The sequence below is a fragment of the Heterocephalus glaber genome, unplaced genomic scaffold (genome assembly GCF_053883595.1).
Source record: "Heterocephalus glaber isolate CG9 unplaced genomic scaffold, H.glaber_assembly_v1.0 deba00000122, whole genome shotgun sequence".
In the NCBI taxonomy this organism is placed as follows: domain Eukaryota; kingdom Metazoa; phylum Chordata; class Mammalia; order Rodentia; family Bathyergidae; genus Heterocephalus; species Heterocephalus glaber.
In genome coordinates, this window is record NW_028258138.1 from 88,179,206 (window position 1) to 88,194,932 (window position 15,727).

The following is a 15,727-nucleotide window of genomic DNA, read 5'->3' on the forward strand; positions in this document are numbered from 1 at the left end:
CAGTGGGGTGTCGGGCAGGAAGAACAGTCTCCAGGGAGACGCCAGCGCGCTGGGAAGCCAGGCCGCTCTAGGGGACACCCCGGGAACACCCAGAGAGGCCGGATGTGCGCGGGCTGGGGCCCCCGCAGAAGGCACAGGCACCCAAGGGCTGGCCCCGCGGAAGACCGGAGACGGCCGAGCCCGGAGACAAGGAGAGCCGAGCCCTCTCCTCCTGCAGGTTTCCCGCAGCGCCCCCTGCCGCCCCAGCGCAATATCACTCCAACTGGCAAAGTAAATGCAGCTCGGGGCCTGGGTTGCTTTTCAAAAGCCCGGTAACATATTACCGCGAATTTGGTGATCTAAAACAACACAAACGTAGCTTCTCAGCATCTGTGCCTTAGGCATCGGGCACATTTTGTCTGGGAGACCACAGGCTGAATCTAGATGTCCCTGCGGGGTAAAACTGAAGTGATTTTCTTCTCGCCAGCAATCGACTGGGAACCCCTGCCAACTAGAGGCCTCTCTTTCCATGCGGTGCCCTCGACGACGGGTCCCCTTAAAGTCTGGATCTCCTCTCTCAGGAAGAAAGCAGTTCCACTTAAGTCACCAGCTCCACCTCAGTCAGACAGTCCCACCCGGGGAAATCACTTTTTGATGAACTCAGAACCAGCCCATCTGGGATTTCTTCACCTTTGTCACCTGATCTGACCTAAGCATGGGAACCGAATCCGTCATATTCACAACTTTACCTACTGGAGAGGAAGGGCCCACGGAGAGCCCGGACAGCAGGGGTGAGCCTGGGGCATCTCAGAATCGCCTACTGCAGTGAAGGACGGACATGAAGACAGTTCCCTGACACCTGGCACACCAGCTGGCCCGACCCCTGGGTTCCGGGGGTGCCACCTCCTCTCCATTGGGAACCTCTGATTGCTTCACCATCCCTGTTGGGTTTTGGTTCTTCCAACACCAATTCCCTATAATGAATTCTTTGATTCAAAGACAGAAGGATTTCCTAGTTAGACCTTTACTAAGACAAAGTTTTGCTGGTGTCTTTTAGCACTGGCTAAACCATAACAGCAGCAACATTTGTTAATGTAACGGGGCCTAAACTACCTGCTGGTGTCCTCTGCCCTTGCATATACCCAAATCCAGATGCGTACCTCCAAACTACACTGAGTTGCTGTTGAACCTACTTGGCCTTATGACTCCGTGGGTTTTATAGAATCCAAAAGTCAGGCCATCACAGGTAGTTTTGGCCATATGGATACATGAGGTCATATAATTAGTTATTTTTTTCTTATCAAACCCCAGTAGCACAGCAGAAACTCATTTTTGAAAAGTCTGAGAATCTGGTGCAGTTGGTGAGCCTTGTTCTTTTTTTTTTTTTTTTTTTTTTTTGGTACTGGGGATCAAACTCGGGTCCTTGCACTTGCGGGGCAGGTGGTGGAACCACTGAGCTAAATCCCTGGCTCCTGGTGAGCCTTGTTCTAAGTCCTAGGGTCTATGTGCTCATTGGGCCTGGCATAAATGACACAAGACATCTCCTCCCCCACTAATAGGACCCACCATTATCGGGTCTTATGGATTGAAAGCCGCAAGTAATATTGCAACACAGGCTGCACCTGCTGGGGAGCCCAGTCCTGCTCCAGGAAGCCTTCCGGTGACTCAGTACATGGGTTGCAGTTCTGCCTGAACTACCCAGAGATGTCTACCAGGTATTGTGCTTCCTTCCCCATGGAAGGCACTAGTTCTTTGGAAGTTAACTTGTCCTTTGTTTCAGAGAGGATGCCCTGGCCACTAGCGCTCAAAAAACTTCACTGATGTTGTGAGACACTAAGTATTCATAGGGTTTGTCTTCCACCCTCTGGAGCTTGGACATTTTTCCAAGGCCACCAGCATACAAGGGACTTCTCGATAACCAGGCTAACAAAGTCATAATTACAATAAACTGCCTGCCATACTCTTTATCTTCAGGTAGTTCAAGTCCCCTGCTACTGAACTATGTGGGGGAGTGAAAAGGTAACACAGCCTTGGGCAGGAACTATGTCCACACTCTCACGTGCGTGTATACTGGTCCTTCCTCTTCCTCTTCATAAGGGTGGAAAAGACTGTTCATCACTGTACCCAAGACCAAGCTAATCTCTGATAGGGGTACATCTAGCCCAGGACATTTCACCCAACTGGCTCTAGATCCGAAAACTGAGTCAAATACAGACACCAGGAGAGGACTTTTTCTTTGGGCAGCTGCCCTCTGACTGTTGATCATTAATGATAATTCCCCTTCTCCTTCTCCTCTTTCTTCTCCTCCCTCCCCCTTCCTCCTCCTCCTCCCTCTTATTTTGATTTTTTTAATTGTGCAATTGTCAAAACCTTCATTAGTTGTCCCTCCGTCTTAAACCTAGACCTATGATGTCTTGACCATCCTGAAGCTCTCTGTGTGTCAGACTCCTCTGGAAGAGAGTCTGTCCTTGCTGCTCATTAAGAAAACGCCACCACTTAGGGCTGCTACCTGAGTTCCCTTACTTCAGGATCCGATCATCTCCAGCAGCATCATGGCATAGCTGAGTTCTGTGACCCTGGCCTACATCAGGTATCACCACTGAGTTTCTCGGTGATTTGGGCACCCTTGCTACCAGCACATTCCTCATCTGGCTTCTCCCACACAGTGTCCTCAGCAGGTGCATTTTGCAGACTTTGTAACATCCACTCCAGAAAGCACACATATCTGAGCCTTCTAACCATTTACTATCTTAGCCATCTGAATTTCCATCCCACTTTTTCAATGCTTCCCCCAAACCATCCCTACAGCGAGTTAACACTGTTTGCCAGAGTGTCGACTCCTGTGTTATAGGAGAACACTCCCTTACTCATAAACTCCTCTTTATTCAACCTTATTATTTCTCTCTCATCAACCCAGCATCTTTAGGCTCCACTATTAAATATATTCTCCAAGCTTCTGCCCATACGTATTGGCCAGATCCTGCAGCTCCTTTAACATGGGGCCCATTTCCTCCCTTCACAGGTAAAGGAAGTGCCAGATTGTACTGCTTCCAGGTTGTATTGATCCTAGCCAGGTGGAGAAGTGAGGGTTGGCTCTGGGGGGTGGTCCATGTGGTCTTAGATCAACATCAAGTGAAGTGGGATCTTTGGCCTCTCACAGGAAGGACTTAGATCCTCCCTCCAGCTCAGGGGGTCCAGGGGAACCTGAGGAGTCAAGACTTCCACATTTATCAATCAGATTTCCCCTTCTAGAGTTTCAGAGTCCCACTTTGCCCCAGTCACGACGCTGATCTCCATGGAACAAGCAGACCTGGGCTGAGAATCCACTATCCTATGGAACTTTTCTGCCATTATAATCTTGAGCCTGATTTTCCACTTTTGTTACCATCTGGCTGAAGGATTTGTTTGTATTTATTTTTTTTATCTGTACATGTTGGCAGTAAATATTGTTTACATGCATCTTAGGGAATGGGTGCATGTATGTCACGTATCTTAACTTTTTTTTGCTTAAATTCTTTTATGAGTACATTTTAGGTGTACAATATGTTTGCATTTATCATTGGGTGCTTGTACCTGTACATGATGTATCATACTAAATGGTCAAAAACTGAAAACTTTCATGCTAAAATCAGGAACAAGACAAGGATGCCCACTATCACCACTCCTGTTCAATATAGTTCTAGAAACATTAGCCACAGCAATTAGAAAAGAGAAAGAAATAAAAGGAATAAAGATAAGAAAGGAAGAAGTTAAACTGTCATTATTTGCTGATGATATGATAATTTACCTAGAAGACCCAAAAAACTCTGTCAAAAGACTTCAAGACTTAATTGACAGATTCAGTAGAGTAGCTGGATACAAGATCAACACTCAAAAATCAGTAGCCTTCTCATACACAAATAACAGACTCACTGAAAGAGAAATTAGAGAAACAATCCCTTTCACAATAGCATCCAAAAAAATGAAATATTTAGGAATCAGTCTAACAAAGGAAGCAAAAGACCTCTACACTGAAAACTACAGCACTCTGAAAAAAGAGATCGAAGAGGATATAAGAAAATGGAAAGACATCCCTTGCTCCTGCGTAGGAAGAACCAATATAGTGAAAATGGCCATACTTCCAAAACTGCTATATAGATTCAATGCAATGCTGATTGAAATTCCAACAATATATTTCACAAAACTAGAGAAAACAATCCAAAAATTCATTTGGGAGCCAGAAGAGACCTAGAATAGCAAAAGCATTTCTAGGCAACAGAGACATGGCAGGGGGTATCACAGTCTCCAACTTGAAACTATACTACAAAGCTACTGTAATAAAAACAGCATGGTACTGGCAAAGAAACAGACGTGAGGATCAGTGGAATAGATTAGAAGATGCAGAAACAACTCCAGACCTACTCAGCCACCTCATCTTTGACAAATGAGCTAACCACCCTCATTGGAGGAAAGACAGCCTATTTAATAAATAGTGTTGGAAAAACTGGATTTCAACCTCCCAAAGATTAAAATTAGACCCATACCTATCACTATGCACTAAACTAAGATTGAAGTGGATTAAAGATCTAAATATTAAAACAGAAACACTAAGGGCCGGGGATTTAGCTCAGTGGTTCTGGTGCCTGCCTTGCAAGCGCAAGGTCCCAAGTTCAATCCCTGGTACCAAAAAAAAAAAACCAGAAACACTAAACTTGCTGGAAGATAAGTTAGGTAGAACTCTTGAAGACACTGGCATAGGAAAAGACTTTATGAACAAAAAACCTCAGTAGCATGGGAACTAGCAGAAAGAATCAACAACTGGGATTTCATCTTATTAAAAAGCTCCTATACTACAAGAGAAACCACCAACAGAGCTAACAGACAGCCTACAATGTGGGAAAAAATTTTAGCAGCTGTACCTCAGACAAAGGACTACTATCTAGAATATATAAAGAACTGAAAAAAATCAGACCCCCCCCCAAATTCAAAGACCCAATTCAAAAATGGGCATCTGAGATGAACATATTTTAGCTTTTTATTCCCCTTCCCTCCCTCTGTCTCTAGATCCCCTTCCTGCATTTTCATTTATTTTTCAGCACGTTTGTGACGCATAATGATTACGTTCATTATGGGGAGTTGTTACGGGTACATAGCACACCTCAATTCTCCCCTCTCCCCCAATCTCCCGGTCTCCTTCTTGTGGCTGCAGGATTTGAGAGTTTACTTATGCATCCCAAAGAGGCACTCTGACTTTCACATTTCATCTTGAGTTGGAGGCTACTAACCTTCTGCCTTTCATTATTTTTTTTTCCAGTGCTTCAACAACATACAGCAACAGCCATGCAACTCCGTAGCCCTAACAGTTACTACTTCCACCAGACATTTTGAGAACACAGGTTATCATACCGCTCCCTTCCCTTGGTGCTCTACCCCCTTTCACTGCCAGAGAGCGTTTCCACACCTGCTCGGCTGCTCCCAGGGAGGGGACCCCATCGCTGCCAGCCACAGCAAGGGACCAACTGCGCTGGATGGGATTCCCCCAGGAGACAGATTCTGAGGCAGAGATTTACCCACAGAAGGATCCTGAAGGGTCATTTCAGGAACAATACCTGTCAGGAAGTGGAGGAAGAAGGACAGGGAGTGAAGAGTTGAGCTGCCTGGGCATTGCTTTGGAGACCCTGGCTGACCCACGGAGAGTCCTGGAGCTGCAGGGACCATGGAGTTATCTCCCATAGAGCAAGGGGCCAGCTGCGTCCCACCTTTGCGTCACCAGAGGGTGGCACCTGCCACGCTGGGTTTCTACCCACACCCTGCAGATTCTAGCTCCTACTCAACCAGACTGGCAAGCCAAGAGGAAAGGAGGCCACTGAAGTGCTCCAAACAAGACTGCATCACTGATGTATTTCAGATACTGCTTCTAAAATGGGAGATGGTAGGCCAGTTTTGAAAGAATCATTTTTACACTCAAGGAAGCAAATGGAGGCCAGTGAGGACTTTTTTACTTTCCTGACCACCACTTTCGCCGAGCCACCTCCTGCCTGGTCACTTCCTGGCTCCCTTGGGACCCCTCTTCTGCTGTCTGCCCCTTCCCTCACCCCGAGGGGTGGCCTCTGCTTCCTCCTCGGCTGTCTCATGATGCACTTTTTTCCTCATGTTTCCCATCTTCCCTGTCCTTCCCTGAAGGACACACAGAGCTATGTCCCCAGCTTCTGAGCTCGGAATGTGACTTCTGGCACCTGCTGATGACCCTTCCCATGAGCACTTGGAGTTGGCTCACCTTAGACCAACTTCCGGACAGGACTGGCAGGGCCGGCCCAGCTGGTCCCTCCTGACCTCACCAGGCTGCTTCTGCTCTGCAGACAGTGGCACACTGCTTCCTCTGCTGCTCTCCCTGACATGCCGTGCACTCCTGTGTCTGTGTCTTGCACGCGTGCTGCTCCTTCTGCCTGCAATCCCTATTTATCTTCTCCTGCTGATGAGAACTCAATTCACTGTCCAAATCCCAGTGAGACAGCACCTGATTTAGGAAGTCTCTCCTAATATCATAATCGCATTTAATGCTTACCAAAAAAAATTCTCTTTCTCCAGGTTTTGTTTGTATCTCAAATACAGCCATTACCACAGTCCATCCTATACTATAGCTACCATATTTCCCCAGAATTAAGACTTAACCAGAAAATAAGCCCTAGCATGACTTTTCAGTATTCTCATCATATAAGCCGTACCCCAAGAGGAGCCCCAGGTGAGATCATCAGCCAGACAGACAAATTCAGTATGTCCTTTGCCACACATGATGGATGTATTGACTTATAAAATAACAGTATTCATCTATAATTAAATGTAAATGAATAATCTTATTGACATTCATACTTAAGGTAATACAAATTATAATTGAATATTTGTAAATACCCAAGCAGATGCCTTTGGAGGAGAGGTGAACCCCTATGTGAACAGATGAACCTGACACTTACTGCCAAATGACCAATCAGAGCGTGGACACGATGCACACTTGATAAGGAACAGACGTGGCTGAGTCTAAGGTGAATCTTCAGAAACCAATATGATGAGTGTTGTAATGGATGTTCTTAATGCACTCTCGTGAAATAAAGAAATGTTTTCGGAATTTTGGTGCCTGCAATTTCTCATCACAGTTGTGTGGCCCATCATTCTTAGCTGTCATCATTTCTGCTGCCACTCTTGTCTCGGAAGTCTTCAGTTAACACTTGATTGAATGGAAACTTTGTGAAACCCAGATTGCAAGAGGTCATGCCCTGGGTGAAGAACTCATGGGATAAAATCACTGACAGCTATGTCACCAATGTGCTACCCGCAGGCTACATGGACAAGAGTCCTCATTTAAGGGGAGCTCTATTGCTGGAACCAACAGATTGGGGGCCAATGGTTCTACAGGAAATGGAGTCCCAAGAAATGCGGGCGGGAATTTGGTGTTTGGAGAGTTATGACGATGTTCCAAAAGAAGATGACATGACTGTATTTGAATAAATGTAGATTTTTGTCCGTGAATAAATGTAGATTTTTGTATATGAATGAATGTAGATCATTGTACATGAAAAAATAAGACATCCCCTGAAAACATTCCCTGAAAATGAGCCCTATTGCATCTTTTGGAGCAAAAATTAATAGAAGACCAGTCTTTTTTTTTTTTTTGTCAGTACCAGGGATCAAACTCGGGACCTTGTGCTTGTGAGGTAGGCACCAGAACCACTGAGCTAAATTCCCCGACCCAAGACCAGTCTTATTTTGGGAGAAATATGGTATTGTATCTGTATCAGTCTCAGGACTTGTACTATCAAGTTGCTTCACTTTTTTTTGAGACAGTACTGGGGGCTGATCGGCCCCTCGATTGCCTGCTGAGGAAAGAAAAGACAACTTTGAAAGGGAGCCAGGAGGTCAGTGCCTCAGACTGGACAGAGATAAGGCCTCTTGGCTGTCCCATGTTTATTGGCAAGTGTGTGCGAGTAGGTGGGGTGGTGACGATGTCATGGAAACAGCCGTGATGGAAGCAGACTAGTCAACAGAGGAGCAGAGCATACCCAAAGAATAGGGCATTTCCTCCAAGCAGGATGTTCAAGTCAACTGCATTGTTTCAAGGACTCTCAGCTCCTCAACAGATGTCATCTCTCCCTGTGGGCGGGCGAGCAACATTGTGGCTCTGTGGGTCTTCCTCCCCGGCCGTGACGGGAAGCAGTCCTCCACGGACCTTAGCTGCGATCACAGGTGAGCGCCACCCTCCCGGGCCTGTTCCGCTCACCCTCGGACCTTTATAGCCTCACTCATATCTTTCCCAGGATAGCACTGCTATTAGGTAGGTGTATTTTTGCTGTTTTGGCAAAAACTAAGGTTTAGTGGATCAAACAAAACAGCCTCTCCACAGAGACACGGGTCTTTGTAGGGTACGGTTCTGTCGCCCTCTGGGTGGTGGCCTTGTGTGTGGGTCCCAGAGGGCCCCAGCAGGTCTCATGGCCCCCAGTGGGATGGTGGGAAGGCTTGGAGAGAAAGGACCCCCTTCGTGCCAGGACCTGGAATTGTGCACACTATTTTCACACTGGAACTGGGTCACACGCCACCCTTAGCAGTGGAGGAGGAGGAGGAGGAGGAGGAGGAGGAGGAGGAGGAGGAGGAGGAGGAGGAGGAGGCTGGGAAAGGCAGGCTTTCTCTGACAGCCATGTGCGTGGTGAACCTGAGGGAGAAGGGAGAGTGGGTGTTAGAAAGCAGCTAGCAGCCTTGCGACAGAACAGTTACAGAAATGAACTTTAAACAGTTGCACTTGAAAACAAGAGCCTTCTCTCCCCTCACAGAAGAATGCCAGCATATTGAGAAAGGGAAACGTAACGAAGAAAACAATAGGCATGGTTGAAAGAAAATACAGCTCCTGGGGCTGGTACCAAAAAAAAAAAAAGCTGCTGCGTGGGGAAGGAGAGAGAGGATGAGAGGTGAAAAGAATGGGGTGCCCTCGCCTGGGCACCATCCCCAGCGGCCCTGGCGGTGTGGGGTCCCATCCCCTCCCTACACAATAACCTTGCCTTTCCTTCCTCAGCCAGGATTCCTACAAAGTCACGTGGGCTGCCAGGCACCCCTGTGATCCCAGCACTCAGGAGGCTGAGGCAAGAGGATCGCCGAAAATTTGAGGCCTGCCTAGACTACATAATGAGTTCAAGGCCATCCTGAACTATATAGAGAGACACGGTCTCAAAAAAAAAAAAAAAAGTCACTTGGGCCTCACAATGGGATTCACACTCCTGACTTGTGTCAGGATGGTTACAGCCTATAATTGTTCCAAGTACCTAGGGTTCTCTCTCACTTGTTCAGAATTCCTTCTCTCCCAAGGCCTTCTAGAACAGCTGTTTCTGCCTCTCTTTAAAGGAGGGAGAAGGCAGGGAAGAAGATGGACCCATGGGAAGAATTGAAGGCGACATCAGCAGTCTCCCAGCTCATACTCTATTATCCGCATTAAGCAAACTTTAAGGCTGGCTCTATGGGCCACACTAGGCGGTCTCCAATGTCTCCTTTATAATTTATTCTCTCTGTCCTCCCTCCATCTCTGCTCCACTACCTAAATGTTGTAAAAGTCAGACATGTTCCCTAAAAGGAACCATACTTCAAATCCACCCAACCCAAATTTCCACGAAGAAGAGAACAAATAGACAAACTACAGTCCATTCACACAGTGGAATACTGCGCCATATAAAAGGACCAGTCACTGGCACGCAGAACGCGGGGAGTTTTCAGATTCATTATGCTTAGCAGAAGACAGGTACGAAAGAGCATGTGCTGCATGATTCCATTTGCAAGAAGCTGATGACCTGGTAAAACTAATCTACAGGGATAGGAACCAAACCAGTACTTGCCAGGGCTAGGTGGAAAGACACTGACTAATCAGAGGCACAAGGAAACTTTTGAGCTTCTATTTATTTTTTATTGTGGTAAAATACACATAGCATGCCATGTGCCATCTTTGCCAAGTGCCATTTTTGTGGCATTGAGTACCACCCTTCTCCAGAACTTTCCATCTTTCCTAACCAGAAACTGGACCCCTAGATGCTAACTTCTCATTGCCTCTCCCCTCAGACCCCGGTAACTACCATTGTTTTCTGCCTCTATGAATTTGACTATGGTGTATGTGGCCCATATACATGGAAGTAGAACCATACAGTAGTTGTGTTTGTTATGAACTTGCTTCACTTAGCATATGTCTCGAGGTTCACTCATGTTGTTGCAGATGTTAGAATTTCCCTTCTTTTTAAGGCTGAATAATATTCCACTGTGTGTACATCCTACCTGTTGTTTATCCTTCTATCCACTGATGAACACTGGGTTGTCTCCTCCTTTGGGCTACTGTGGATAATGCTCTCTGAACAGAGATACATAAATATCTGTTCAAGTCGCCACCTTCACTTTGCTAATCTGAAGCAGTACAGCTGGATCGCATGGTAATTTTATATTTAATCTTTTGAGAAATTGCCAAACCATTTTCCACAACAGTTACACTGTTCTACATTCCCATCAGCAATGCACAAGTGTTCCAACTTCTCCATGTCTTTGCCAATACTTTGTGTGCACGGTTTTTTAGGAAAGGCTTCTTAATGTCAGTGAAGTGATACCTCCTGTTGGTTTTGATCTGCATTTCCCTGATCACAGTTCTGTTGAGCTCTTTTCATGTGCTTATTGGACATTTGTACATCTTCTTTGGAGGAATAGCTATTTGAGTCCTTTGCCCACATTTTAATTGGGTAGTTACTGTTGTTGAATTGTAGTTCTTTATATATCCTGGGTATAAATCCCTTCTCAGAGATGTGATTTGCAAATATTTTTATCCACCCTCCAGCCTGCCTTTTCACTCAGTTGATAGCATCCCTGATACATAAAACTTTGTCATTTTGGTAAAATCTAGTTTATCTATGTTTTTCTTCCTTTGCTCATGTTTTTGTTTTTTTTTTTTGGTACCGGGGATCGAACTCGGGTCCTTGCGCTTGATTTTTTGAGTTGTCTAAGAAATCATTGCTAAATCTAAGGTCGTGACTCCTTTCTCCAGCGTCTTTATCTTTGAGCTTTATAGTTTTAAGTCTTTTTGTTGTTGTTTTTGTTTTGTTTTTGTTTTTATTGTTGTTGTTGTTTTGCAACAAGGTCTCACTGTGTAGTTCAGCCTGCCCTTGACTCACTATATAGCCCGTGTTGGCCTTGAACTTGCCCTGATCCCCCTGCCTCAGCCTCCTGAGTACGGGGATTACAGGCCTGGGCCACCACACCCCGCTGGGTAGTGTTAACACCTTTAGGAAATTTTTAACAATGGATGAGTTCTATATCTTGTGATAATATTTACATGATTGCATGCAATTGTCCAAAATTCATTGTATGTACACATGAAATGAGTATGTGCTATTGCTTATAAATTACACCTCAATAAATTGAATTAAAACTTTAAAAGAAGATACCCTCAACTATGTGCTAGAGAAAGCCAGGGGTCACAAGCCAAAAAGAACCACACACACACACACACACACACACACACACACACACACACACGAAAACCTGCCTGGTGTAATCCCAGCTACTTGGGAGGCTGAAACAGGAGGATCATGAGTTCAGTGCCAGACTGGGCCACTTAGCAATACCCTGTTCCAAGAGAAGTAGAAAGGGCTAGGAATGTAGCTCGGTGGTAGAGCATTTGCCTAGCATGTATGAGCCCCTGGGCTTGGTCCCAGCATCTTCCCTCCGGCCAAAGGACTTGAAAAAGGGTTAGCCAAGCCATGGGGCACACTCTAGTGGGCCTCAAGGAACTAACATCATCCTTCCTTGGCCATTGGGTATTGTTTTCTGACTTTATTTTTCTCAGGGGGTGGTTACCAGGGGTCAAACTCGGGACCTTGCGCTTTCGAGGCAGGCATCGGCACCACTGAGCTAAATCCCCAGCCCAAGACTTTCTTTTTTTATATCATTTTATTAGGAATAATTCCAAATGGGTATGAGGAAAAATTGAGTCTGATAAATTTTCCCAAAACTCTTAATGAAGATACGTTCATCAATAAACAACAAAACATCAGCAGGATCATTATAGACTGGGCAAAGTCAGGCTGATACCAAAAGCAACATGCAGCACAAAGGGAGATGAGCTGCTGAGCAGTGAAAACCACCTCCATATGAGCTCTCTGCAAACAGCACAGAGTCAGCTGTCAAATCCAAACCACACCAAGGTGCATCTGGCTGATGGAAGCCAAGAGCTGACAATGTGGGGAAGAAGCAGTGATAAAGGGGGAAGAGATGCAACTCCCAAACCTGCTAGATATCTGAAGCTCGAGTTCATGTTCTCTAAAATTGAAGAATGAATTCTAGGGACAATGGAGGTTAAACGTAGGAAAACTTTATTGAGAGAAAGGTAGCTTCTGTCTAAGAGAGACAGAAGGGGGACCGGAAAGTGGGTTGGCCGCCCATCCTGCTTTTCAAAGGTGTTTTATGGGACAAAGCCACAAGGTGAGGTGGGTTCAAGGTGGAACAAAACTGTAGTCAACTAGTAAGATTGCAAGTACAGTCGCTTAGGTAATATTAATCCAATGAGGAATCACACGGTGGACAAAACTGTGCTCAGCCAATAAGAAAGACTATGGCAAGAACAGTCACTTAGGTAATTTTGATTAGATGGGGATCCAATGGGGAAGCAAGTCACATAGTGAGTGTACAAGGATTTTCAGTCAGGGAATCTTTACTAGCAGGATGGGTGAGATCGTGGTCCCCCACACAGTTGATTGATACCTATTTAAAATACTAATTCATCCTTCGGGGAAGCATTAGGTGTGGTAGTTTCTCTTCTACAATGCTGGCCTTTAGTGAATGTGTCTCCTCTGACCTCCATGTTAGCTTCTCAAGGGCCAGCCCTGTCTAACTGCCTGCGAGATATCTAATTAACTTACCTATCTATAATAATAGGTTCCTCAGTGCAAGGGAGCTGAACAGTGTTTTGGAGCATGTCCCTGCTGATACAAGCAGTATTAGAAAATCTTTCTGGCAAGGAATAGAAATAAATATAAATGAAATGCTATATATTTTTTTCAGTACTGGGGATTGAACTCAGGACCTTGCACTTGCAAGGCAGGCACAGCACCACTGAGCTAAATCCCTGAAATGCTACATTTTTAAATCTGCAGACTGTCCCAGGAATGATAAAGGAATCAGTAAAATAGCAAGGGAATAACTTTAAAATTTTATTTGTTGTAGGCTCAAAAAACATTCAAAATGATTTAAAGATGATACAGCAGCTATGTCCAGGCATTTAGGCTTAAAAGAAGTAAAATTTTTAAAAGATACTCCCCTGCAAGGAAAATTTCTTTAAAACCAAGCATATCGCTAAACGGCAACACTGTACTTGGTAAAAAAAAAAATTGGCAACAAAGTAAGTTTAAGTGGCTGGGTGTGGTGGCACACACCTGTAGTCCACTGAGGAGGCTGAGGCAGGAGGATCACTGCAAGTTCAAGGCCAGCCTGGGTTATATAGTGAGACCCTGTTTCAAAAACCAAAATAATAATAATTATAAGTTTAAACACGGCAATATTCTGCCCTAATCAATTCGATACTGTTTAATAACCAAAATGCAAACTACGTTGTAACAAGCCTAGGTTCTACCAAATGTGTCTGTGACTAGAAAACCAGTTTCGTTTAACGTTCTGAAAGCTCACTGGACAGCCAGTCCGGTCCTCCACTGGCACTCTTTCCTTGTGTAGCCCACGTGGCTTGAACATGCCGTGTTCTGCTGCCCAGGGACCAAGGGCCTAATTTCTGTGCTGTCCCGGGCCCTCACCATTCACACTCCCGGTAAACAGCGGAAGGGAAGAGCCGAGGGGAACGAGGGTGGCCGGACCGCTCTGTGTCCTACCCTCTCCTCCCTCCACCCCGAGAAGTCACAGTCTTTAGGAATCCAACCTGTTCATTATTTTATGCGCCACCTGCCGATCTGCTAGGTGAATAGTAGATGTACAACGTGAATCATTTGATCTTCTTAAAGAGCTTTACAGAAGGCAGATTAAACAGGGGAGGAAAATGTGGTCTGTAAACAGAGGGCAGGGCTGCAGGGCGTGGGGCTGGGGGGACAGCCCAGAGGGCACTGGTGAAAGGGAGCCCGGCTGGTGGGGTGGAGGTCGGGAATGGTCCATAGCCAGGATTTACAGGACAATGAGGAGCAACCACGCCTGTTCTAGTCCCGGGCTTTCGAATGAGCAGGAGGTTTCGACCCCACCCTGCCCCACTGTGACTCATCTGAGCCTTCACTGTTTATAGTTCATTCCTGTTTCAGGGTTTCATCCATTTTCATGTTTTATAATTAAAATTTACATTCAGTGTGGGGGGTTCCCCCCTTTTTAGACTCAGTGTAAGGTGGATATTTGTGTCGCTTTACATGGTTTGTTACTGAGATACTATCCATACATTATAAAATGCCCCCCCAATAAAAGTGGAAATTACTTCCACTCTTATGGGGCAAGCCTGGAAGTGGTGCTTTATCACATCCCTTGTGTTTTAGTGCCCAGAACTCAGCCGGAAGACCTTACCTGACAGCAGGAAGAGGCCTGGAGGAAGACAAGGTGGAGAGTACCGACCAGGAGGAGCAGCCCTGAGGAAACGCCCAGACTAGGGATCAAGGGTTAAAAATCCAACCAAAGAGGGACACTAACCCTGCTATGAAAGCTAGAATACGACATAGCTGTTAAAAGCAGACTGCAGAACTACTGGTGGAATGAACATACCAAATACAATTAAATTATAAAGGAGGAGAACTGTGGGACTGTATGATTCAAAATTCATTTATTCCCCTAGCCTCTGTTATGTTTAAAATTTAATGGTTAGAATGTGCTTGTTAGTCTTGAAATAGTAGATAAAATCTGTAACAAAGCAAAGTTCCTGAGTAAATCATTCAACCCCTTGTTTGTCCAGAGAACGAAAATTCCCGGACCCACTATCGGTAGAACAATCCATCACTGAGTCTGCTGATCATCAGTACGTGACAGTCGTGACCATATGGTCGTGACCATTACTGTGTGTCTGCTGACCGTTAGTACGTGACAGTCGACCACCAACCTTTGTTCCTTTTTTTCCGTAAATCTACATGTTAACCTCCCCCTCAACCCCCTATAAAAACAGCCTCGGACTCTGAGCCAGTTGCCTCTCTTAGCTACTTTGCTTTGGGAGTGCCGTCTGGCCAGACTAATAAAGGTCTGTTTTACTTTCCAACTTGTCCGGTGTGTTCCTTCCCGGGTGATCGTCGCTGCAGTCAGCTCCTCGGAGCGTTTGGTAAGGCCCTCGGTCTTACAGAACCAGAAACAGAATGAGGTAAAAATGCGCGCGCGCGTGTGTGTGTGTGTGTGTGTGTGTGTGTGTGTCTGTGTGTGTGTGTGTGTGTGTATGCAGCCATAATTAAGAATAAGAATTCTTTCTTAGGTCTAAATTCCAATGCAAAGAATACAAGAAGGTAAACTGATCCTAAAATTATGCTTAATGTCCCAAAACTTGAGCTGAATGGGATCTGTGGTCAGTGACCTGGTTTCCGATTGTTGAGTGACAAATCAGCCCACATTCGGCGGGTCGTGAACTGAAGCAGGGCTGGGCATCCTGTCCATGAGGTGCTGGTGGGGGCCTGGCCTTCATCAGCGGTGGGGATGGGGTCTGGAGGGTCCAAGCTGGCTTCCCTCATGTTCCTGGAGTCATGGCTGGAACCCTGTGCCACGTGGGGATGCCAAGCAGACGTCTCCTCCAGGCAGCTGCAGC

At 45.7% G+C, this 15,727-nt stretch overlaps 1 long non-coding RNA gene across 1 annotated transcript; it reads left to right on the top strand.

Annotated features, from left to right (window-relative positions):
• The first annotated feature begins 7,952 nt into the window (after positions 1-7,952).
• LOC147830563 (uncharacterized) lies at positions 7,953-15,193 on the top strand. Its single transcript, XR_015439112.1, has 2 exons — positions 7,953-8,196; positions 14,487-15,193. It is a non-coding gene; the product is annotated as an uncharacterized LOC147830563 (long non-coding RNA).
• Positions 15,194-15,727: the final 534 nt, after the last annotated feature.